At 26.8% G+C, this 27,753-nt stretch overlaps 1 protein-coding gene across 3 annotated transcripts in view; it reads right to left on the reverse strand.

Moving 5' to 3' along the window:
* Positions 1–27,753, reverse strand: part of LOC124954133 — a 156,153-nt gene that overhangs the window by 123,558 nt on the left and 4,842 nt on the right. Inside the window, exon 2 of one of the 3 annotated variants that reach the window (XM_047506581.1) lies at positions 11,324–11,499. The exons of the other annotated variants lie outside the window; for them this stretch is intronic. The gene's annotated coding sequence lies outside the window, so the exon portion shown is untranslated. The remainder of the gene's footprint in view (positions 1–11,323; positions 11,500–27,753) is intronic. 3 annotated transcript variants of the gene reach the window in all.

The following is a 27,753-nucleotide window of genomic DNA, read 5'->3' on the forward strand; positions in this document are numbered from 1 at the left end:
AAAGGAATATAATATATTTGGTCTTTCTCATTTTTATACTTTTCCCTTTGACAGTTTCATTGGATTTCTAGGAACAGGTCATGCATTAAATAAGCACGGTTCAATCTTCCTTGGACGTTACGGCGATATGAAATCGGTTGCTTCCTCATCTACTAAGTTGATCATCTCGACTGACGTGCATAAATTTTAACGAGGCATTTCGGCTTGATCATTATTTCAAAATTTACTATATACTCTTCTATCTTCTTTCATAAAAATAAACTTCGTCATACTTTATTATAAATATTCTCGTTTGATCATATAATTATAGTTTTTTTTTTTTCCCCCTTTAATAAAATCAAATAGATTCGTTTACATTGAATAAATATTTTATCTCTTATTTTTGTCAATTGATTTTTCCTAGGAATTTTTCTTTTTATTTTTTTTTTCTTTTTTATTTTTTTTTTTTTTTTTTTAATAGAAATATCTTTCTCTTTTCTATATAATCGAAAAATCTTTATACCAAGAATCACGTAAATAGAAGCAAAGAATTTGTTGTTTCCACGAATAACAGGATGATAAAATGTAGCTTCAGATAAATTTAATCGCTAATACGAGATCGATTTTTCTTTTTAAAAGCCTTTTAAATATTATTATTTATAAGTAAAATACAATTGATAAAAAAATTGTTGATTTATTGCAGTTCCTTACGAAAAGAAACGGAATTGTACAATTAATTTTTAAAGATTTACACGAATTCGTTTTATCTTAAATACTTTTATGAAGATATTTCTTTTCTTTTTTTTTTGTCTCGTACCTACTCCCCATTGTCCTTTTTTTTTTTTTTTTTCTTATTTTTATTCTTTGTTCTTGGCTCACTCGCAAAGATACTAACCGTCGGAAATCTCCCGTTAAGCTGCTATTTAAATCGAATTACTGTAGAATCAAATGTATTCGATCGTTTTTCCAATTTTATGTAGTCGATAGAGGGAAATGTCCCTTCGATGATCGTACCACGTCGTTTGTTACAACGAAACGTATATTCGATCGACTTTTACATTTGAATAAAATGTTTTTTCGAAGGGTCGAAGAAGTATCGGTAAAGACCATCTTGGGATTTCCTTACCAACGTATCAGTATCAAATGCGAATTTTTCGAAACAATCGCCTTAGAAAAACCCTCCTTGTCGTTTTTATTTTTTTCCTCTCAACGATTCCCTTTACGAATATTCGATGAACGAACACCCAAAAATGTTTTTCCTTAACTTTACACATCCATTTTAATTTATTTTCTCTCTCTCTCTCTCTTTCTCTCTTTCTCTCTTTTCTTTTCTTTTTTTTTTTTTTTACCTTAAAAAGAAAGAAAAAAGAAAGAAATATACATTTCAACTTGTTGATCCAACTTTCTATATTTATCTTTCCTAGTTATTACACGTATTTTTATCTTCTCAAGTTTTTTGATTCTCACTATGTGCTGAGAGCTAAGCAATTTTAGTATGGTAAATTTTAAAACATAATTGTGTCCTTTTTATTCAGGAAAAAAGCTTTCTTTGGGAGATGTTTTGACGAAGAAAATCGTCCAATTATTCCGTTAAACTTTTACAAAGGTATGCCCCATTGTATATCTCTGACAGAAAAAGTAAAAAAAAAAGTAAAAATATTATTCGCTTTATTTTACGAGACTCTAAAGATAATCCTTGATATTTTGCGAAAGAGAAATATTTTTAAAAACGAAATTTCTTAAAAAATGTGATATATATTGTTCTCTCTCTCTCTCTCTCTCTTGCGCCCTGTTAAAAATAATACTACGGGAAATATTGTATATCCTGTATTAAAATCAATAGAAATATTTTCGATTAAAGTTTAGCGACGATATGTATATTATATATTTATTATTATTATTTTTATTTAATTATTTATTTTTAATAGAAAATAAATTTGATTTTGTCATTGATTTTAACATTAATTTATTCTCATTCGACGAATGTGATGTCGATCGTTGTAAAATTTTTCGATATTAAGATGGGATTAGAATTCAAGATGGAAAGATAAATAAAAGTCTCAAGCTACTTTGAAAGAGAAAGAAAAAGAGAAGGAGAGAGAGAGAGAGAGAGAGAGAGAGACAATTCTTTCATCGGAAAATATATTGTTCGATCTTTAAAGATGCTTTTATCTATCGACTTTTTATTTATTTTTTATTACATAATATAAATATCTTCGACGTAAGTTAGAATACTTTTTAATTAGTTTATTATTAAGGAAATTGTTAAATTCAATATTATAAAAAAAGTATATCTATGAATACGCACAATAAATAATATAGAATATAAAAGTGAACTTTTATAAATAGTAAAATGAAAGAAACTTGTTCTTAAATATAATAGAAAAGTTATATGAAGCAAGTCATTCAGACAACACGGTATATTACTTTCTAACAACAATAGGATGGTCTGTGTTGACTAAAATTCATTATTGTTTTAATTTTCTTTAAACGTAAGATTAATAAGACTTTTGAAAAAGAAGAAGAAGAAGAAGAAGAAGAAGAAGTAAACAGATATATATTAATTTACTTATAAAGTATAATCAAATTCGAGTATAAATGACAAAACTTTACCCTTTTATTTTTATTTCATCTTCATTTTCGAAAGAAATATTTCATTATATCCGTGAAAGTCCGTAAACGACGAGGTAAATTGCGTATATAATCGTTTGATTATACTGCAGCTATATAAAGAGAATCAAAAGAGAATTTAGAAGATTGCCATAAAGTTTAAACATTAAAACTTTTATATACGAAAGTAGACTATTTAATTATAAGTTCTTTTTTTTTTTTTTTTTTTTTTTTTTTTTTTTTTAATGGATTTTTTATGAACAAAATAAATAACTTATTACGTGAAAAAGACAAATGATTCTTTTTAAATATTTCAAAACCTCCTCTTTAGGGGGACTTTTAATAAATGTAAATATATAAAATATTGTCGTATGTGATATATATATATATATATATATATATATATATATTCAATGATTTAAATGATCGAATATCTTTATAAGGTGAATACGTATATGTCCTATTTTTTTTTCTTTCTTTCTTTTTTTTTTTTCATAATTTTAATATCAAGTTGATGGGCATCCATAAGTTTTCTATGCAAACTTTCCCTTAGATCGTACCAAAAAGTTTTGCACAGCATCTGGCGGAAGTCCGATAAGTTAGGGGAGTCAACGTTAATATATAGATCGTCCTGAGAGTCGATAATGGTGGCCCATACTTCTTATCGGTTTCGACAACGCAGTTATCGTCTTCTAATATACTAATACACACTGATATTTTTCTATTTCTCTCTCTTTCTCTCTCTCTCTCTCTTTTTTTTTTATTTCTTTTCTTTCGCCATTTCTTTCAACAACTTTGAGATTTTGTAACCTTTCTTTGATCGTATGCATGTAAAATGAAAATGTAAAATGTGGCTCGAAATAAAGCAGTTTTTTTCCTCCTATTTCCAGAATTTCTTTCAACATCAAAGAGTTTACACAGAATAAATCATTTAAAACATCTCTCTCGTACAGTTTTCAAGTTGAAAAAAAAAAAGGAATATATGAAACTTATGCTCACGTGGAAAGAAGATTAATTATCTTCTACCATAATTTTTTCGATATGAAATAATATTTGTTGGAGATATTCTTTTTATATCTTCCAAAGTAAGATAAATATTAAAGCGTAGTATTTTATAAGTGATTTCAATTCTATATATTGAACGTTTAAAATCCTTTAAAAACTTTTTTTTGTATTGAGCAATTTTTTAATATATAGTTATTATACAATAAAATAGTTGTAGTATCGTATGTTTAATTGAAAGAACGTGAATAATGTGAATTTTAATAATTTAAAATATACGATCTATCGAATAATTTCTATAGAATGTTAACATAAGTGTAGCTTTATCATAATCGATAAATGTCGATTGATAGTCCCTTTAAACTGGCCTTTCTAAAAATATTTAGTTTGCCAAGATAAAAGACGTTTTCAAATAATTCTTGCTTCTAAAAGCATTCCTACGTTTTATTTTATTCTTTTTTTTTTTCCTCTTTTCGATGGAGCTTAGCACTTTGTGAAACAGCATAACGCAAAGTGCAAGCTCCACTTTTGTCGATGCAAGTGGAATGCGGATATCGTACACACATGCATTCATTGACAACTTAAAAATCTCTTAAGATAATCTCGTTCGTTATTTCCTCGCTTCGTTCTTTCTTTTTTTGTTGCGCGGTATAGATAGATTAAAAAAATCATCATTTGTAAAAATAGTCAAGGACTTTGTATTAATATCAAACGAGTATTATACGAGCTCTGATTGATGTCGATAGTCTCGCAAGAAAGCGTTTCGTGATATTATACACGTATGTACATTCTCTTAAGCTGATGAATACAATTGACCCTTTTGCGAGAACAAATTCCTAAGAACGATCATTCTACTTCGATTTACTGACACATTGACATTCGTTACTTGTTAATCATGCTCTTCGATCAATATACGCATTAATCAAACGTCTCTCGCATTATATCGTTTAATTAAAAATAAATCAAAGTTATATTTTTTAATATTATAATACGTTAATTTAATTAAATCCAATCTAAACTTAAAATAAATTTTATTAAAAGCAAAAGTATTATAATCGACTTTTTTTTTTCGTTTCTTTTTTTCTTTTTTTTCTTTTTTAAACTTCAAATCAATATTTAATCGTTTAAGTAGAAGGAAATTATAATTATATCTCTTCAATTTAAAATACGTCAAATCACTTGGTTAAATCCAATTAGAATTTAAAATAAATTACGAAAGTATTATAATTGATATTTTGAAGTTCCATATTGATTTTTAACGTGAGAAATATTTTATTACGTTGCTTACGATAAAATGAGAATATCGAAAATATTTTTTCTCCATATATACATATATATATATATCAACTAAAATATATCGTAGAGAAAGAGAGAGAGAGAGAGAGAGAGAGAGAGAGAGAGAGAGAGAGGGGGGGACGAGAAAGAGAAAGAGAATTTTATTGCGTTTCAGAGGAAAGAAGAAAGAAGGATTGATGACAAAGTTCCCAGCGAAACGATATGAGCATAAAAGTAATACACATCTGCCTGAAAGTTTATAAAAGTTGTCTGCGAAACTTCTTTCGTAAAATCTTCTGACTTACTGATGGACGTTGAATCGAAGGAACTGCATTAGAAAGGATCAGAAGGATTCCTTCTTTCACATATACACGCACAATGCTTCTCTTTAGTTTTTCTTTTTTTTTCTTTTTTTTTTTTTTAAGAAAAGCAACAGCTATAAAGAATTTCCTCGTGGATAAAGGAAAAAGAAAGAATGTGTAATTTCTTTTATAAATTCCATGTGTACGTGTCTCGTAATGTTGAAGTTGATATCCTATATGAAAGTTGGTATCATATATTTGCTATTAAGTGAATAACTTTCTTGATAAATGAAAATATAATTCACGCTCGGAGAGTTAAACTCGATGTTAATTGTTCGATAGACAAAGTTTATCAGTAATAAAATGAAAAGCTATATAGTTAAGTTTGTAAAACTGACAGACTACGTCATTTCAAATTCGTTAACTTCGATCTTCATTATCGAAGCTTTCAAGCTTACCATACGAAAAATTAATAAAGTTGAACGATTGAGTTTATTTGTTACAAAATTTGTTATAACTCTGTTGGATTTCTATTTCAGTTTAAACAAGTTGTCGAAATGTGATTTATTAATTAATGAAAGGATCATTAAATTAATTTCGTTCGTATGTTGATCGATATCGGAGGAATTAAAACTATAAACATATTCCATTAGCGATATCGAAATTTTTATTAAGTAGGTTAAGAATCTAGAAAGGATTTGGTCGAAAGGAATTTTTCGAATCTGTTCTGTATATAGGAATATTCCAATAATGTCGTCGCGGTTGGTAAAATCCTTTGGCACTTTAAAACTTTTCCAATTCTGAATTGAAACGATCGATGTTAGGTATAGGCAATAGTACGATTAAAATGAAAAGAAAAGAAGAACAAACGATTTTCCAGGGAGTTGGTCAAAAAATTCAATTCGTGTAAAATTCGTCCTCTCCACAAGGATATGTACTTCAACTCAGAAGATAAAAAAAAAACAAAAAAAAAAACAAAAAAAAGAAATTAAAGAGAAAATTGAAATAAGAAAGTTCTATGCTATTTTTTAAAGTTTAAACGATTTGTAACATGGAATGCACGAACGTTTAACTTAACTCGATTACACATGGATCAGATTTATACTTCTAGACTTTTGGAACTTATTTCTCTCTGTGATTCAAAACAGAGAAACATACATTTTCGCGAGGAAATAAATTATAAAATATAATCTCTGGCGGTGCATTTGTAAATCTTTGTGATATTTTATAACATATTTTTGTAAGAGAAAAAAGAAAAAAAAGAAAAGAAAGAAGGAAAGAAAAGTTGAAAACTGAGAGAGAATTAAAAATTCTCCAACTCTCTCTTTTAATATTCTTCGTCCTACTGATATTTTTATGACGAATTTCTTTTCTTGTCTTCTTTTTATATAAAATGTATTCTTGTCCATTCGTAATGTCTTAAAGAAAGCAAAAATATCCTTTCGGAGTATCAGTGTCGTCCTTGAGAAAAAAAAAAAAAAGAAAAAATGAATAAGAAATAATCGCTCACAAAGGTTACTAAGGGCAAAGAAAAAAAGCAAGCACAAGGCTGAAAAATTTGGTTCCTTTAATCACTTCTCTTGCTCTAGAAAAAAATAAAAAAAAAAAAAAAAAAAAGAAACACAAGTTCCCACTGATTAAAACGTACTCCTTGCTTACATCGCAGGTGGTACGCGAGAAAATGATTGAAAAAAGGAAGATGAAAAAGGTAAGAAGGAACAAAACAAAACAAAAAAAAAAATATAGAAGAGAAGAGAACATTTTTTAGATTCGTTTCTCTTGCAAAATAAAACGAGAAGAAAAAAGAAAATAAAGAAATAGAAACAAAAGGTTCGCATTGAAATAATCGAGCTGACTTTTCTTTCTTCCGAGTGAAAGTTCGTCCTTTCATTCAAATAGAACATTTCTATGTCGACTCCTTTTTCCTTTAGTGCAGTTCAAATGAGCTATTACTTCCATTTTAATTGTACTAATACATATGTATATTTTTATCGAAATAAGTTCAAGTTTATAATAATTTACATTCTAATATCTTCAAATCTTTCTTCGCGTTCGATCACATATTTAAAATATTCTGAATATTTTAAATGTAGTATCGTAATTATTCATATTATGAACGATCTTAAATTTTTAGAAAACTAATTAATTAATTTTTTTTTTTTTATTCGTAAATAACTCATAATAAATCGTATCTTATTTAATAAATCAAACCATAACGACAATATCAAAGAATTCATTTTCAAAGAAATTCATTAAAAAAGATATGTCATAAATATATGTGTACGATAAATTGATGATATATATGAGTCTATCAAACATTGACGAAATATATTCTATTATAACGATATAATACGAGTATGTAGATAAAAGGAGAATATTTTTCCCGTTAAAATGGTATTTGTATCAATTCTCTACGACTTTCCGTTGCGAAGATATCGCCTTCGAAAGATTTTCATTGATTTTTGTAACATATGTACGTAGTACTACACGTAGTACTACACGTAGTACTATTGATAGTAAAAATCTACTACGGCCATTCAATCAATGAATTCATTTGTGTTTTCTACGATTTTCCAAGAAATTATATAGGTCAGTGGGTCATCATTAATATTAATTATTTCTATTGTTATATCTCCGGAAGTAAAAGTCGTACAGATTTGAAACAAATATCATTGTAAAGGGCAATTTTTTTACTATTTTTTCATCCAATTGTTATTAACAAATTGTTATAAACAATTTGTTATAAACAATTTCATGATAAATGAATTTTTTTTAATTTGACATAAAATGAATACCATATATGCATGTGTATAAGGATGTATGAACAAATTGTTTAACAATTTGTTATAAACAATTTTGAGAAGTAATTTTTTATAAATTGACAAATTCAAATGATCTTTTTAGGTATACATATATACATATATATGTATGTATATATATAATAACTTTTTATAAACTATTTGTTATAAACAATTTCGACAAGCTATATTTTTATAAATTGGTATTAAATGATTCATGCATGTATATATATATATATATATATGCATATATATATTTAATAATTTGTTATAAACAATTTTTTATAAATGATTTGTTATAAACAATTTTCCTAATTTATTTTTTACAATTTGTTATAAATTTTTATAAAAACAAATTTTTATAAAGTAACGATACACAATTTACTTTGATTTTTCAGAGACACATTATTGTTACTTAATGAACTTATACCTAGTAAAATAAGAATATTTATATGAATTGAGAATGACATTTAAATTTTATAATTTGATCTATTATTTAATAATCAAATAACGAATAAGATTCAAATTTTGGCAATCTCTTGCCTTCGATTGTCTGCAACGTTAACTTGTCTACAAAAATGAATCTTCTTCTTCTTCTTCTTCTTCTTCTTATTATTACTTTTTTTTTTCTAACAAAAACTTCTTATTATTATTATTATATGTTTCTTTTTCATCCAAAATAAAACTCATATCTCTCAAGAGTAAAGATAATCCTATACGTGATAATTTTATGCATGTATCGATCGTCACAGTTTCCTTTCATGCATCCTTCATTCTTATTATTTAGTATTCCCTGTCGAATATAACGAGAATGTTATTTCTCTGAGGAACGAGTTTGGTTTCGCAATTTTTTTTTTTTTTTTTTTTTACTTGCTAATTCATCGAAAACTCCGTAACGTCACGATGCTGAATCATTGATTTTAATATCCAACCTTTCTTATCGTGGAACATCTGCCAATATGAAATTTCTTTCATTATCAAGCTTGATACATATTTATTATTTCGACAAGATAATAATTCTTAATATTTATTATATATATATATATATATATATATTTCTTTTTTTTTTTAAATTAAACTTAAATTTTTCGTCGCAACGTTATGCGACTAAAATTTATAGTAGGAATTTTTTCTCAGACTTTCTTTCTTTTTATTTTCGCGTCTATGTTTTCAGGAATTTTTCAATTGCTGTCCCTGTTCCTTCCTTTGGAAAAATATTTTCGCTTCTATTTGAGGACACATGTTATATATATATATATATATATATATATATATATATATATATATATATATATATATATATATAGTACATTTAGATTCTTCTTAAATATTCATTGGCCGTTCTTTTGTTTTATCGAAGAATTTACAGATGTAATTATTCGTCAAACAATCTAATCGTATTACACATATGGACTCATACACATACATACACACATATATATATGTATATATATATACACATATCTTGCATAGGAATCCGTATTAATTAATCTTAAAGAGCTTACTAGAATGAACGTTTCAATACCCGGAGAGAGACGATCAATATTCTGGAGTGATATGTAGGAAGGAAATTATCATGGAGAAAAGTTTCTAGATTAATTTTTCTATATTCTTTTGTTTCATATAGAAATAATAAGATTCTAAAAAACTCTTAATGAGCTATGGTAGACTTTGAAATATATTATAAATTTGTTCTTTCTTTCTCTTCTTCCAGAATCAATTGATTTAATTGGGTTATCAAAGATAAATGATTAAAGTTATTACATTCGCATTATCCCGGTAAAATACTTCCATTGAAATAATAAAAGTATAGAAAAGTGTGAAAAAGGAAGGAGCTCTTATTCGCAATAAAATCCATCTTTGTTTTTCGTTTGCCTGCAGAAAAGTATCAAGCTCGATCCTTTAGATTACGTTCATGAGAAGAGGTTTCGGAAGTTCGGTGACCTAGAAAAAGAGTATGAGCTCATGGAACACCCGATTTCTGTCGTTATTCGTCGACAAGTACTCTTAAAAGTATTCTTGGAGGAAATATCGACACACCAGTAAAATAAATTAGGATAAGAACGACCAAATCTTTTATTTACTATATTTATTTTATATCATATATTACTCATTAATATTTATTTTTTTATTACTACATTTTGTATATTATTTTATTACTTCGTATATATATATATATATATATACAATATAATGTACATATTTATATATTTATCATAAAAAATGTTTTAAACAGAAAACTATTTTCGTTGTTTAATATTGGATGATATCTCATTTGTCATTAAGATATAAAATAAAGAAGATAGAGAAATTATTAATATCATCTTTTATCTCAAGATCGAGTATACGAGTACATAACTATATATAGATGCAATAAGTATTCCTATCATGAATGTGTTCTAGTTATGCTTTCTCGCGTTTCGCATACTCATAACATAACTAGTCGTTGACACATTTATGGTTCGCCTTAATTAACCTCTGTAATCTCCGTAGAACTTATTACTAGTTCACATTAATTTATCGATCGATCTATCGTTAGACCTTTCTAATATCTAACTCTGCTATATCCATTCCATTTCTATCCAAATTTTCCGGGATTTCAATGACATTTGTGTCAATAAAGCAAACTCTGATCATTTCCCTCTATTTAGATAATAGTCTAAAGCCAATGGAGCAGATTTGATGAAATTCTTACTCTGTTTAATTACACTTAGGAATTAGATTAATAAATTTTGATCGTCTTGATGATCGATAAGTAACAATTTTTTTTTAATTGGATATCGAATTAATTTTATTACCTTGTCAAATACTTCCTATTGATTATTAATTTCTATAATTAAATCGATTCGGCAAATACTTAACGGATAAATATAGATAGTTAATAAATTGAAAGAACACACTTGACATGATTTTTGTTCTCTTTCCTAGAATTTATCTAATAAGTTGGAGACATTTTTAAACTCTGAAGAATCGAAAGTTAATTCTAATCGTATATCAAATCGATATCGTTACCTTCTAAAATTTTTCATTTCACCACTTTTTCCTCTCTCAAGTTTTATTTTTTAATACGACATCGATCCATAAAATGGATTAACCACGGGGAAGGGTAGTTTTAAGCTGAAAAGAAAAAAGAAGGGAAAAAAAATGAGGAAACCCTCATCTCACACTTCTCCTTTCTCAAACATAAATTATGCATCGTCTAATATTTCAAGCTTTTTTTCGTAGGCGGAAGAAAAGAAGGGCTACGTTCGCTGGTAGAGTTAAAGCTGACATTTCGTCGGATTAGACAAGGACGTATATATTACAATAAGAAAGGAAAACAATGCTTCTCTTACGTATACATGTCATTTTTCTTACTATTTTCCCATGTTCGAGGTCGCCGCTTCGTTTTAACTTCCATCAAGCTTCTATTTTTTTTTTCCTGTCTCTCCTTTTTTTTTTCATATGATCCCATTTACAAAACGCCCTGGAGGCATTTTGTGTGGTGTACCAACGTTTGGTCATGGATTCAACGTCGCGACGAAAGCATGATACTGAAAATAGAGTTTGAACTCGTGAAATAGATATACGCCTACATATGTATGTCGTTCACGTTTTGCGAAAGTTAGATCGTATTACAATCGAAATCATTTAAATTTATAAAATATTGACAATCGATGTTCTCACGGTTCGTAAAATTTTACTAGGAAAGGAAAGAAAAGAAAAAGCAAAAAAAGAAAAAAAAAAAAAATAAAGATCAGAATATAAACTCGAACTTTATATTCTTATGTTCAATGAAAAAGATATATCTATATGTAATTTCGAAAATAAATTATTATCGAAAATTTCCTTAAAGTAAAGACATTCATCTAATCTAATAAAATATTATTAAATTGTCGTATAATTGTTCTATCATATTTTTTAATATAGAATTAAAATTGATACAAAAATTTATATCATTTAATGGCTACATTTTTATGAAATTATTAATATTTATTTAATAATTTTAAATAACATTAAAAACATATTGATTTCAGAAACAAATTTAATTATACATTTAAATGGAACATGAGGGAAATTATCTTACAAGGAGGATTCATTGAAAATTACTTCTTTACAATATATAATAGAATAGAAATCGAATCGATAATTAAAGAATCAATGAAAGAATAGGAAGAAACGATTGGAAATTCTCCCTTTAGCTCTGTCTTTCTCTCGTGGGAATTTCGACTGGAGTATTTAAATCGCATCGCGTTTCACGCTAGTTCATTTTGTTCCAACCGATTCGCTAAATTATTGTCAGGTATTTCGACGTCGTAATCCGATTCGGTTCCTGCAGTTTACGTTTGTATTGTCGTATCGTGAAACTTCACAGTAGTGATAATGTTCGGTGTAGTTACGTGCTACTTCCGAACTGTAATTTATACACTTCGAAATAGAATTGATGTAAATCGATCTATCGGATGTTTAGTAATAATGAGATACGTTTCATCAAAATGATGCAAGTTTATATAACGATTTGTCTTCTTCTTATCAGTTTTAACATAGATATGTATATAAATTTTACATTCGTATGAGTAATGCGAATAAATGAAAAATAAACTACAAATAATAGGATACAGGAATAGTGTATCGAATGAAAATAAATTCTCGTTAAAATACAAAAGGAAATTTAAAATATATTTCAAATAAATTGGATTACAATTAATTTCGATTTGACGGGGGGAAAAAGAAAAAACAGAAAATAAAATAAACGAAGAGATTCATTGAAATGATAAGTCGTTGAAAAATAGACAATTTCTAATAGGATATATGAAAAAAAAAGATAAATGTTTAATGGAAATCTTAGGAAATATATTTTTCGTACTGAATGCATTTTTCTTGATATAACGTCGATCATAATTTCGTGATATTTCGATATTTTGACGAACGTTAATGCCCGAAAGGGAGAAGAATTTTCTAGATTTTATTTCCAATGTAAATTTTACTTTTATATTTTTAGTATCATTCATCATCCATATTATTCTTTTATCTCGATATTCAATACTATTTCTTCAAATATACAACTTTATATTTTCTTTAATAAAAGATTCGAATGTGATATTTCATTTGGTTTAATTGACAAACGATCAAAAAACTATAATAATTTATTATCTTAATGTTATTTCTTTCTGTGTCTAGTACATTGAATTATAATCATAATATAACACGTTATCTTTGTTTCATGTTGTTTCGTATACTCTGCAATTTTAGTTTGCGTACCTATCAAAGAGATTACCTAATCATCTTAGTGTTCTTGTTAATCGTTACTTAAGGAAGAGAGAAAGGATACCTTAATGAACTTTACTGTTTGATCATAGTTTTTTATATTATCTTGCCGAAGGGAAATATCTTTATTCAAGTATAATACTATTCAATTAAAAGTTTCATTAACAAATTATCGACTGATGCAAATAGAATATATAATCTGTAAAATGGAATTATAATCTTTTTATATTTTTTTCCTCGGTAAAATAGAATACTAGGTTTAACGAATTCTTTTTACAAAGGGGAACAATCAAGGCCGACTCGATAACGATCGAGAAAATGCGAAGAAATGATTCTGCTCGTTAGCATAATCGTGGAATATTACGCGATTCAATTAACGTTTAGATCGGATTTACGTGGTAGACTTCTATGTCATTTCCATAATTTGCGTACTTCTGAATATTGTATCATCCGAGACATAATAATATACATATGGTGGAATAATCATCATATATAATTTACAATTAGTAACGCCTGAATGGTCATGCATTTAATATATTTACGTACGATAACTGTTTTAATGTATATGCGTTAGAAATGAAATATTTTTTTATTAATGAGTATAATTTAGGATAATTTTTGAAAAATTTTTAATCCGTTAAAATATTTGCTATTTGTTATATATCCTTGTTATTTTATTCGTTCAAATTAATTAACGTGTAACATTTAAATATTAATAATTAAATGTCAATAATTCTTTTCTAATTTTCTAAGATATCTAAAATAATGATTTATTAAATAACATAATAATGAAATAATAATAAAGATATGGTAGTAATAACTAAAGATTTTCTAGAGAAGTGACACGATGTCTGTATAAAGACGAACGAAGCGAAAAAGCTGGGGAAAAAATATGTGCATAGTATGACTTATTCCATCATGAAAAAATCACCCCCTTTCGAGCAACGATATCAGAACGATAAAATCACCCCTATGTTTCTCACCCTTCGTTCCATTATCCAATAGCTTTCTGATTTCCCGCTCTTTTTTTTTTTACCGAAATCGAGATCGTTACGCAGGAAACGCAATTTTACGACGTCTATTGGAACGATTACGTCTTTCCTTCGATCTTTAAGGATCTTCTCGAAAAGAAAGTACTTTTTAGTACTTCAGTAGTTCACAAATCTAGCTTAAGTTCTAAAGTAAAAGAGAGATCAATTCAGACTCAACCTCAGACAGAACTCCAGACACAACCTCAGACAGAACTCCAGACACAACCTCAGACGTAACCTCAGACTTAACCGCAGACAACCACAGACGCAAAATTAATTTTTTTTTCTCCAATAATGGTGATTTTTTTTGATCAATTTTTTATTTGGTAAACATTTTAATATGAATATTATGTTTCTGTGTTTTCTTTTTTTTTTTTTTTTTTGCAATTCGTTTTTTCTTTTTTCTTTTTCTTTTTTTTCTCTTTTTTTTTTTTTTTGATTAATATATCATAATAATATTGTACTCGATTTGAATGAAATATTTATATATAGTTTATATGAGTTAATGGCTGAACTTTAAAAATATATTTTGCGTATACATATTTCCCTTGATTCTGATATTTCTAAAGCTTTTTTAAAATCTTGATATCAAGAATGAAATTTCGAAATATGAAACGTCGTTTTTAAAAAAGTTTTTAGTTTATAAAAATGAATTTCTACTTTATAATTTTGTGGAAAATTCTTTCTGCGTTTTCAAAAACTCGTTGAGATGGTTGTACATCGAATATTTTCTTCCACCTAATCGTACTGGTGACCGGTGGTTACTTTGGCAAAACTTTCTAGTTTAGTTAAACAGTTTCTAGTTCAGCGTTTAGGTATTCTAATTACTCCTTCATTATGTATTCTCTCTGTTCTCCATCGTGACGCCTGTTGCACGAATATCCTTCTCTCCTTTCCTATATAGCTTTCCCTCTCAAGTTTTTCGAATAATTTATCTGCACGATTGCACACAACAGATTTCCGAGATTGGACATTGAATACATACATATATATATATATATATCTAAATGTTATACTACGATTTAAATATATACATTTATCTTATTTAAATATCATCAAGCGATCGTATTATTTGATTTAATTTAAATCCAATCGAATCAATTAATATCTATAGTTTATTGTATATTTCTAAAAAGATAATATAATAATTATTAACTTATTTATAACTAATTTTTCTCAATACTCGGTGTTATTTCGTAATAAATCGTAGCGAAATACGAATATATGTTCTTGTATATTTCGATTCATAGTTATTGAGATGCATAGGAGAAACGTAATGATTATTTATAGCCATACTAATAACACAGGCATTTAGATAGAAATATATACCATATCTTTGTAGGAATTCTCTGCAATCTAGTTTCTTATTTATTTTGAAACGAAATGTTTTCTGTCAAAGAGATCGAAATTGTATCATAACGTATCTCTCTCTCTCTCTCTCTCTCTCTCTCTCTCTCTCTCTCTCTCTCTTTCCTCTCTCTCAATCCTTTTCGACATTCACATAAATCCTGACATTGAAATTCTCCTAACGGTTGTCATCGACCGACGTACGTCCACAATTTGGCCGATAGCATTGACATTTTATACGTAAAATTATCAGTATATCTCTACTAGGAGTATTTATCTTGAAATCTCAATTTAGTATATATTGAATTTAAATAACCAAAAATTTATAATAAATTGATAAATAAATTTATCACCTAGATTAAAATTTCTTTTTCCTTCTTAATTCAATTTAATATTTTCTTGTTTTTTTCTTTTTCTTTTTCCTTTTCTTTTTTTTTTTTTTTTCATGAAAAAAGTGTCATTGAACGTTTTCCAAAAGTATTTAAAATTACATAAATTATTTTGACATTTTCACATCCTCGAGCACATTCGAACACTTTTAAACGTCATTCCGATGCAATCACAATTTTAATTTATTCCTACCCACTCGATTTCAACTTCCGATAGAATAATTGCTTTTCCAATTACTTCCAGATATTTCTGCAATCGCGAAACATCGTCAGAAAATTTTCGACGATCATTTCTCTCTCTCTCTCTCTCGCTCTCTCTTTCGCTCTCTTTCATTCTCTTATTTTAAAGTTATTTCGTCCGATAGAAATCGACTTATTAATTAGTTAAGTGAGTATTTCATTCGCTTTGATGACAACTCCGTTGAATTTAATGTGTATTCACGTTATGCTGGCCAATAAGAGAAGTGGATTCGTTCATTTCTATGTTCTTATCTATTTCTTTTCCTCTTTCTCTCTCTCTCTCTCTCTCCCTCATTTTCTTTTTCCCTCTTTCAAAATTAGTAAGAAGCTCTGGAAAGATTTCGAGCTATCTTTAAATCCAACCTTCCTCACGGTAGTATTCACATTTTTTTTTTTTCGTCTTCTTCTCCCATAATCTCCTTCTTCTTTTCGTCGTTTTACTTTTGCTAATATTTATATCATATATCTTCTTTTTTTTTACTTTTTCTTCTTCTTCTTTCTCTTCTTTTTCTTCTTCTTCTTTCTCTTCTTTTTCTTCTTCTTCTTCTTCTTCTTTCTTTTACTTATGTTTCTTCTTTACTTATATTAATGTTTTTTAAAAAGTCCAACTTTCGCATTATCAAAATGTTCTCTTTTTTTTTTTTTTTTGATATTCTTATAAGGAATACTACTACCGAAAAATAGTATAAATGATGATATAGGAAAAATGTCGCGGAAAATTCTTTCGTTCGTGTCGATAATGCATCTCATTTTTCCTCTCACTGATGCGTTTCTGATGACCATAAATTTTTATTTTTTTTTTATCATACGAATGATACCTCAAGATTATATGTATATAATGTTATATATATATATATATATATATATATATATAACATTATAAAGATCGACAAAATTACTTGTTTATATTAAAATAATAGATACACGTATAAACTGAGATAAATTGAAATATCGATTTATCAATGAAATGAATTTTATATTGATTTTATTTATTTTGTAGCCATCCCTCGACAGTTTCTTCATTCCTAACGCGTTCGAATTTTTTCTTCCTTTTTTTTTTTTTTTCTTTTGAGGCACTTATCCACAGAATAGAAAATCAAAGTGGATTTTCGTGTTGAAGTGGGTGCCCAGGGTTCTAAACATACCAATTATAGGTAAAATGCATTAACAAACTCCTTTGTACTTGTTTCATCCTGCTGCGAAAGTTTCTGGAAGGTAGAACGTCTCGCCATGTGACGCCACACGTTATTATTGGTAATTTATGTTTATAAGATTAACAAAGATTTTGAAGTTATTTGACAAATGCATTCGAGTTACGTTGCATCATCATGTATGTACATTTAATAATCATATTTTTATGAGAATATTTTTTAAATGAAACATTTTTATGTTCGATCGAATATTCAATATTAAATATCAGATTTTGGAAAAATTTATTCGTAAAAGTATCGAAGTCTTTTTTACATAATTGATAAATGCTAATGAAGGTAACGTAGCTAATTAATTCGGTGTTCAATTTAATGGAAAAATAAATATTAGCATTGGTTCGGCAACAGTATATATTATCTCTTTCTTCTGTTTATCTATCCATTTGTCCATCTATATCTATATTTCTCAGAATAATAGATATTCGCTCCTCTCGTTAGGTAGATCAGAAATCAAAGTTATGTATTACTTGCTCGTAACGAGAAATCTATTATCTCCCAATTACACCGTCTACTTGTAAATCTGTTGTAACGTTACGCTGAGGAAACACACGATCAAATTTTGCATAATGATCAGAGAAGAGAGAGAGAAAGAAAGAGAAAGAAAGAGTGAGAGAGAGAGAGAGAGAGAGAGAGAGAGAGAGAACTTTTTTATCACTAAAAGAAAAAAAATGTATTAGAATAAAATTGACAATTTTTCTCCAAGAATTGAAATTATATCGTAATTTCATGAAATTCAATTATTTGCTCTGTTACTTTGAGAAGGATATAACTTTAATACGTATTAAAATGAAAAGAACGTTTGAAAAAGAAATGATTGTACGCATTGAATTATTTATTTGAAGAAGTTCAAGTTCAACGATCATTTCTTATTATTGTCATCATTTAGAAAATATTATTTTCATATTGAAAATAAATAAATTTTAAAAATCGTTGGGCAACATGATATACGATTTCTTCATTTTAAAATGGCAGAAGAAAAGGAAAAAAGAAAAAAGAAAAAAGAAGAATTGGCAATATATTGCTAGCATAAAAGATTTTTCTTCTATTTCGCTAAAAGTCATAACATCGATACACGATTTCTCATTGATAATTCAAATCTCTTTCGATCATTTTTCATGACTGAAAGCATTTTTTTCTTTTATATTGAAATCACGAGTTATAAATTTATTGTTCATAAAGTCTGCGTTATATATTTTCAGGATGATAAATTGTCTACTGTATATTTTAAATATATGAAAGTACATATATATGAAATAAAAAGAAAATTCGAATGTGAAAAAAATGAAGATAATTGTCGAAAAATTGATGAAGATCGTTAACGTTTATGTTTGGGAAAAATATATAAAAAGTTTTTATATTGAATTTTATTATATTTACTGTAAAAACAAAATCCTTTCAATTATGTAAACACATTTCTGAATTGCAATCAACTCTTAATATAACATATTTTTGCGTTGACGTGAAATAAATAATGCATTTAATATCCTTTGAAGGATATACTGCTCGATATGGTAAATAATATATTAAATGAGAGTTAATTAAAAGAGTTTTTATCTCAACAAATTCGTATCTAATAAATTTCTTTACTTATAAATAAAAACTTTGTCTTGGAATTAAATGAAATTTCTCTTTCTAGCTAATCCAATAATATTCTAATTATTCATTTTCACTTTTAATAAATTCGATATACAAATTCTCAATTTTTCTCGCTAGATTTTTCTCGCTAGATCTAACAACAAAATTTTTAATTGCAAGATTAAATAAAATCGTTTATCACATTTTATTAATGAATATTTGAGTATATCTGAAATTCTGGTGACTGAAAATGATGATAAAATGTGACTAAGTGTATTTCTCGTATTTATATTTAAATACGATTTAATACACACATATATATACACACACACACATGTATATATATATATATATATATATATATATATATATATATATTTCATAATCTGCAGAAAATCCACGAATTTACTTGCCATAAATGTGTTTAAAAAAAAATAAAAAAAAAAAATAAAAAAAAATAAAAAAGAAATAAAAAAAAAAGGAAGAAAGAAAGAAACCCTTTATTTAAAAAATTTTTAAAAAGTTTCCAATTATTAAACGAATCACGCGTCATCGTATACTTCTACATATACAGCTAAACGAATTTCTCTCAACGTTTATTCGATATGATCACGTAACAAGTAAACACGATTGCAATTAATAACACGATGAAACGCGTGATGCATAAAAGTTGACAAATATTCTCATGTCAGGTATTAATAATATCTACGTTGGAAAATGAAACATTTTGTTTGCAAAAGCATGATCACGATTAATTAATAATTACATTATAAAGAAATAAGATATAGGAATAAATATGTCTAATAGCATAAATATAATAAATTATTATAATTAAAATATCGGTCAATTCATTTAATATTCAAACAAAATTCTAATAATGTCTTATTTTATAATTATTACGTTTAATTGCAAAAGTTTAAAATGAGATTCTGATTTTAACGTCTATAAAAAGGGAACAGCAATAACGTAGAAAATACGAAACGATACGTACGGAATCATGAAGTAGGATTTTATTTTAATTCATTTTATTGTTATGTAAGACTACTCATTCTCTTTTATAAAGAACATTATCATTACCCAGTTTTCTTTTCTTAATGCGTTCGTTGTCCTTCAAAAGCAAATACGACTTTCAATTATGACGAAAAGTACGCATGAACGGTGGAAAAGAATGAACGTTTGGTGTCTATTTTCTCTCCTTTCTCTTTTTCTTTCTTACTTTACTTTACGACACGAATGTAAGTGGCAGGCTATTCTATAGTTATATCAAAATATCTTTCAATAGCAACTGCAATTACGGATGAATAAACCTTTTAGATAGAAATTTTCTTTTTTCTTAACTTCCAAATAAATGTATTTTTCCAAGATTTTACAAATCCATAATACATGAATAAAGCTTATCTAATCCGATTATATTAATATAATAACTTTTAATAATTTAATCTTTTAATTCTTTTAATCTTCTACAATAATAATGTATCATTTAATTGTTAAATAAAACAGATCCTTTTGGTATGTCTTACGAACAAAAATATTTTTCAGAAAATTATTTATATAACTTACGGTATTTCTATTGTACTGTTTTTCTTTTTTTTTTTTTTTTTTTTTTTTGAGAATTTTGTAATTTGCAATGTGCAAGATCCATATTTTTTGTTTTTTAATAAAGTTATTAATCGATACATGAGATTCATCGATAGCTTATATTTTTTTTTTTTCATGTACAAAGAAGTTTTTATCTAACGAAGGAATTAAAAATCGACAAAGACCAAGATCAAATTTAATATAATGATGGAGGAAATTAATCCTAGAAAATATCAAAGGTTGAAATAGGTAAGGTTTGGTCATTATATGGAAGGAGTTATCGATCAAAGTCGATCAGGATACGTTGAAACTTCTTCGATTAAAGTTATTGCAATTTAGTTGAAAAACTGTTATAGTTGAGAGTAACTTGATTTTTCCTTTTTCCATCCATCCAATTAGTGTTTGACTCATGTCTTTGCGTGATTGAGATTAAAAGTTAAAAGATTTGAAAAAAGAAAAAAGATATTAGAAAAAGGAAAGAAATTAAATGGACAACATCTTAAAAACATTTAATGACTTGTTAATATATTTCACTTGGATTAATTGAAATAAAATTTGCATGGAAAAAAATTTTATAGCTTTTTAATTCATTAGATATCTATATATATATACGTCGTAAATATGTCGTAAAATTAAGTTAAGATGAACGAATGGTATCGAAATGTTATGCAATGAAATAATTGTCGTGACAATTTATTTCATATAATTACATAATCGTGACAGATTAATTTTTTATTATTTTTCTTAATAAGCAACGCATATATGTTTACATATAAGAGAAGAATTTTTTGTCATAGATTTTCTCTTTCTCTCTCTCTCTTTCTCTCTCTCTCTCTCTCTCTCTTTCTCTTTCTCTTTACATATGTTGCGAATGTCCAGAAATGAAAATGACGGGATATAAACCGAAATGTAACGAAAGTAAAACGAATGCAGTGTAAAACAAAAGCTCGGACAGAGCTTTCAATATTTGATTTTCCATGTTGTTAATATCATGCAACACGTAGATGGATTTTATATTCTATTTCGCTCTTTTTTTTCTTTTTATCTTTTTTGGTCAGATGACAAAATAATGCGGAATACCAATGTACATATGTAAAAGAATTTGCAAAAGCTACTTGTCGTACATTGCACGTGCCGCATATACGAATGAACAATCGAACAATGCTGTCAGTTCGGTCTAGTCGTTCTTATGATGATGAAAAAAAATGTAACTTTAAATAGAACGAACTTCACGCTAACTCATATTCAGTATGTCGAATTGCGCGAGATGATGAATGGACTACGGATGTCCTTTTTATGATCTGAATTTTTCTCTTTGACTATTTCCGTCCTTTTCATCGCTTCCTCTTTCTTTCTTTTTTTTTTTCTCTTTCTTTCTTTCTTTCTTTCTGTCTTTTCCATTTTTTAACCAATATCTATATCGAACATCGCCGAGCTCAGTCTACTCACGAAAGTTCGGTAATTAACGAACACGTTCGTCTACGATTGGTCAGCTTTAACGAACTTATTTATCAGTGAAGCATGACGAGAATCTGTAACGTTATTCCCATAAAACGTTTCGATCGAGTAATCTGATCGAACGTCAACGATGCGTGACCTGCTGTTACGTAAATCGATCAAAATCGTGGGTTACAATTTTCCGATAGACAAACACTTCTTGCTTGACTAGATTGTAGTGTGTATGTATATGCCATCTGCACTTATCTGTAAGAGGAGAAAGAAAAAGGAAAGATAAAAGAAAAATAAAGCAAAAAGAGACAAATTGTAAATTTCAAGCTTCTCGAGTCAACAAATATTTTGCTCATAAATTTTATTCATGAATATGGAAGACGTGAAACGTGAAAGGAAATTTTTACGTTCATTGTTGGCAAAGGTCGGTGATCCTTTCTCTTAACTTTTATATGAGACTACGTAGGAATTATTAATTTCAAATAAAAAAGATAAAGAAATCATGAGCGATAGAGACATTTTATTCGTCGTTTTTTTATTTGAATGATTATCTTTATCTACAAATTTGTATCACGTTTTTGCTAATGGTATATACATATATATATACTAAGTCGTATTTAATATTTTAGTATAATCAGATAAATTGTTAGTAGCAGTAATAGTTTTTATTATCTAAACATTTTACTATTTATTAGTTTGTCCAATATATTTTTACATATTTTATTTGTTCTCCAGAGTTTTATCTTCTTTCTTTTCATCGTTGTTATACTTTATCACTTTGAACATATTTATTATACCTTTACGTAGGTTGATTTATCATTACTATTATTTTCTCTAAAATAAATTATGTTTTACTACGAATAAATTATCTATGTGTACAACTTGATTGGCTTCTTTTTTTCTCGTTTACTTATATCAAAATCATCTCGCCTAATCTTTTATCTGTGTATGAGACATACATAAACCGATGACGAAATCACTTTAATTAATGTTCAAAGTATGTGTCCTTGTAAAAAAAAAAAAAAAAAAAAAAAAAAAAAGAAAAAAGTGCCTTCTGTCATGAATTTTCATATCTCTATCAACAACGCGTTCTCGACGCTTTATATCGTTTACATTTTTTTTCTCCCGTTTACTTTTAGTTCTCTCGTCGTCATTCCGATCACCTTGAAAACAGACCAAGCGCGAAGGACACATCCAACGTACAGTTTCGTTTAGTTTGATTTCTAATCTTCTGTTGAACGGTCGTTTCCTTTCATCTCGTTCTTTCTCGCTTATAAAATTCCAATTAATTACGAATATATACTTATAATTATTATTTCGTTTATCATTGAGAATAAAAATTCGTCATTTGTTTAATATACGTACACACACACACACACACACACACACACACACACACACATATATACATATATAAAACAAATAAACAAATAATTTAACATCGAGTATCCTTGCTGAATAGACTTAAAGAAGAAGTTTGAATTTTTAAGACACCTACAGAAATTAGTATGCTATATGAAGTATAATAATAATTAAAAAATGAAACGAGGCTTTATTCTTTATCATTGATATAAAATATAGCACAATAAAATACATACGAAAACTATTACATATGTATTGTCTTCGAGGAAATCGATTCATCATGAAATTTACTATTCAAAAAGAACTATCTTGAATCAATAAATTAAACGATATTTATAGCAAGTTCGATTTCAACGAACGATCTTATGCATAATTTCTAAGTTGCCGAGCATCTATTGCGGTATAGAAACGTTATATCACACACTTGGGAAAAACGTATTTGGCATTATTCCAAATCGAAATCGATTCCTCGATGCATTATAATGCATAAATTACTAGAATCGATATTATAGTATCTTTTCACGTAATACAACTCTTATAGTTAGTGGATTTATACATGACTCATACTTCTTATTTTTTCTCAAAAACATGAATTTTTAATGAACTTCTAATGTATACACGAATTTCATATAATTTTGATATTTATATTCGTAATATTTCATACCATATCATATGAATTTATCTGAATATTTTATTCGTAATTATAAAATTCGAAAAAACAATTTATTTTTTATTTATTTATATTTTTAATATTTCTTATTATTAAATTGTATTATTCTTATTATCTATCTATCTATATATATATATATATATATATATATATATATATCATAAATTTATTTTAATTTGACATATTATATATCATAAATGTATATCCACCTCGAAACAACAGCAGTTTAATCTTAATAAAAATTTATCTTTACATCGAACGATCATTATTTCTATCTTAAAGTTAACCCCGAATAAGAAACGTATGTCGAAACGTAATTTCGATCCATTAATCATCGGCAGTAGAAAAAGATTTCTCGCTCTTTGAGATAACCATCCATTTTCGTTATCGAACATGCACTTTGCTAGAAGATCTTTTGAAAAATTCACCGAGTGGTAGCTGGATTTAAAAAGAGATATCAAAGAATATCGAGACCAAATCGTACTTGTATTTAGAACATGAAGATATAGAATTTTCGATGAAACGAATTATTATTTTAAAAAGGAAGAGATACGATAAAATCTGTTTGATAAATCTGTATTTTATATGAAGCTATTGGAAAAAAAAGAAAAAGAAAAAAAGAAAAAAGAAAAATATATCATCGATCCTATCAATAATAAAATATATTTTCTCGGTTTTTTTATTTTGTTTTTCTTTTTTTTTTTTTTTTCTTTTTCCTTTAATTTCGACTTCGTTCCAAATCAATATTATAGTATCTACGTCGGCTAAAAATATTATCGATAACAAACATTGCCTTGTATATTGTCTAATGAATTTTCAAGAGTGCAACTTTTCGTATTTATTAAATACAAATTTCATTGAAAATTCTATAGTAAAAAGTAAAACAAAAATTATAAATGAGAAATTAAAAAATATTATACAAATATACATATGAGTACGTAGATACAATAAATATATATATATATATATATATATATATATATATATATATATATATATATCGAAGATTTCACGATTTATTTAACTATTGTTGTTATTTTCTTTTTTGCTAGATTCTCAACATACATATGAATATATTATACAATATGTTCGCCGAAGCTATCGAATGTTTCTTTCATTTATGTAATTCGATATATGTAAATCGATATTATTTTTTCGTCAAATTATATCGATAACGTATCATATTCTGTATAAATAGACATATTTATGTATCTACGTATCATATAGCTATGATTATTCATGTAAGGTAATCATAATCTCATAAAAAACGTAATCAACAATAAATCAAATTCGTATGTCGAGATTCTCATTGATATTCTTTCATAAAGCTCGTATTGTTTTTTTTTTTTTTTCGTAAAGGCTATTCTTTTTCTTGTTTTTTTTTTTTTCTTTTTTTTTCCTTGCATTTATCTTTTTCTTTCATTTTTAATATTACTTTGAATATTTGCAGAATTTGTTTGAAAGAATGTAATTTTGGATTTACCATGTTTATTAAGTAAACCGTAAAAAAAAGAAAGAAAAAACAAAACAAAAAAAAGAAAGGAAAATAAAATTTCCAAGTTTTTCCTTTTTGAATCTCTTCGTTAATTTTCCCGCAAATGAGGGTAAAAAAGATTTACAAAGTGACCTCGAGGGTAGGAGACACTGAATGAAGGGTTCGATTAATCTAGCTATATAGGTCTTTGCTTAATGGTTTTCTTTCCAGGTATTTTCTGTCCGTTAATTAGCACCGTAAAGAAAACGCACCCTTCGAAGTCAGCAATCAATTACGATCTCGTACTTGCGTCGACATTTTTCTTCTCACGCGTTTATTAGATAACGATTAACGAACCACTCATGATCTTTTTCTTCTATATTTTTTCATGTACCAATTTCCATGTAAAAGTGCTACGAGTTTAAAAAAATACATTCAATGAAAATTAAGAAAGGACGTTATTAAAATTAATTTTAGGTGGACTTTTTTTCTTTTCAAATGTGTCAAGTGTCAAGTTTTTTATTTAAAAAAAAAAAAAAAAAAAAAAAAAAGAAAGAAAAAAAAAAGAAAAGAAAAGAAAAGAAAAAATGAAAAGAAAGAAAATGACGTTGAGGTATAATTCAGAAATCAGTATGAACTATTAAATACTTTTGTGTCTTTTTAATACCATATCCTTGTAAAAATCCTTTTGATTATAATAATTTGACATAAATGTGTTATAAAATAAATAACGCCTACGTTGCATCCCTCGTTTCTTTGATTATACTGAAGGTCGTTCGTCGTCAGAAAGAACTACATAAAAACGAGAAAGATAGAATAGAATATCATAAGAAGGACGAAGTCTTGAGTTTTGTGTAATACGTAGACCAAACGTATGTCCTTAGATATTTACATGTTTTGAAAAGAAATGTTGGTGGCCCTTAAGGCGCTCGTTATATGTTACCTTTAGTTTTTACTAGACTCGTGTCAAGAGTTTTATAAATTGAGGACAAATTTCTTTGTCGGTTGTAACCTCCTCTTTTTAAATGTCATTCCTATTATTTATATTATTTTTAATTTGCAAATTAAATTATTAATTTCTATTCAAATTACTTTATTATTATTATTATTATTATTATTATTATTATTATTATTATTATTATTATTATTATTATATTCGTTAAGAAATCAAAGTTTATTGGATTTATTTTAATTTATTAATATTTCCTCGTGAAATTTTATTACTTTTATCTTCTAAAAGATATTTTCAAAATCATTTTATATTCCATAATATTTTCATATTTCAGCAATTAATAATTGAATATAAATAATTTATTTATGTACATCATTATTTCAAATTTTCAAAACATTTTTTAAAATGAAGGAAAGAGAGAGAGAGAGAGAGAGAGAGAGAGAGAGAAATTTTAAATGATTTATAAAAATATAAATTCTTTGATAACCGATATGAGATTTTATAATACATATATTTAATATCTTACGTGAAATATACATAAATAATTTTCTATTTATTTTTTATTGCCAAGAGACATGACGTACGTCAACATTAACAGCGAAAAGTCTTCCTCATAGATAAATCCATACCATACTTAGAAGAATCCTCTGGAGATTAGAATATCGATTCTTGGTTCAGGAAGCGAGATATATCCTGGTTGGTGGTAGTGTAAATTATTTCAACTAATTAGAAGATAGTTGAATAAAGATATTGTGGAAGTTTCGACGTTATAACGTTATAGTCATGCAGGTCATAGAATTATGAATTAATCAAGAATTTAGGAAATATTTCATAAATTACGATCGACACAATCAAACAGTATTATTACAGATGCAAATAATATTATTACAGTTTATCTTTAAAACCTTAAAAACATTTATTTATAAAATTATTAAGATCGATCAGAATATGTGATTATATATTTTTAAATAAGAGAAACTTGGTATACATGTTCAGTAGTTCTATAAGTTTAACATGAATCTATGTAAGTATATATATATATATATATATATATATATATATATATACACATGTATAAACATGAAAATTGAAATCCCTTTCTCCCTCTCTCTTACTTTACACTTATAACTTCTTATATTCATAAGTTATATGAGTTAACTTTCATAGACAATTACACAAGATTACTAATAATGATAAGTACAAATGAAATTTCAAGTTAAAGAGAAGGAGACAACGATAAAATAACTGATGACAGAATAGAAATT

The sequence above is a fragment of the Vespa velutina genome, chromosome 14, assembly GCF_912470025.1.
Source record: "Vespa velutina chromosome 14, iVesVel2.1, whole genome shotgun sequence".
NCBI lineage: Eukaryota > Metazoa > Arthropoda > Insecta > Hymenoptera > Vespidae > Vespa > Vespa velutina.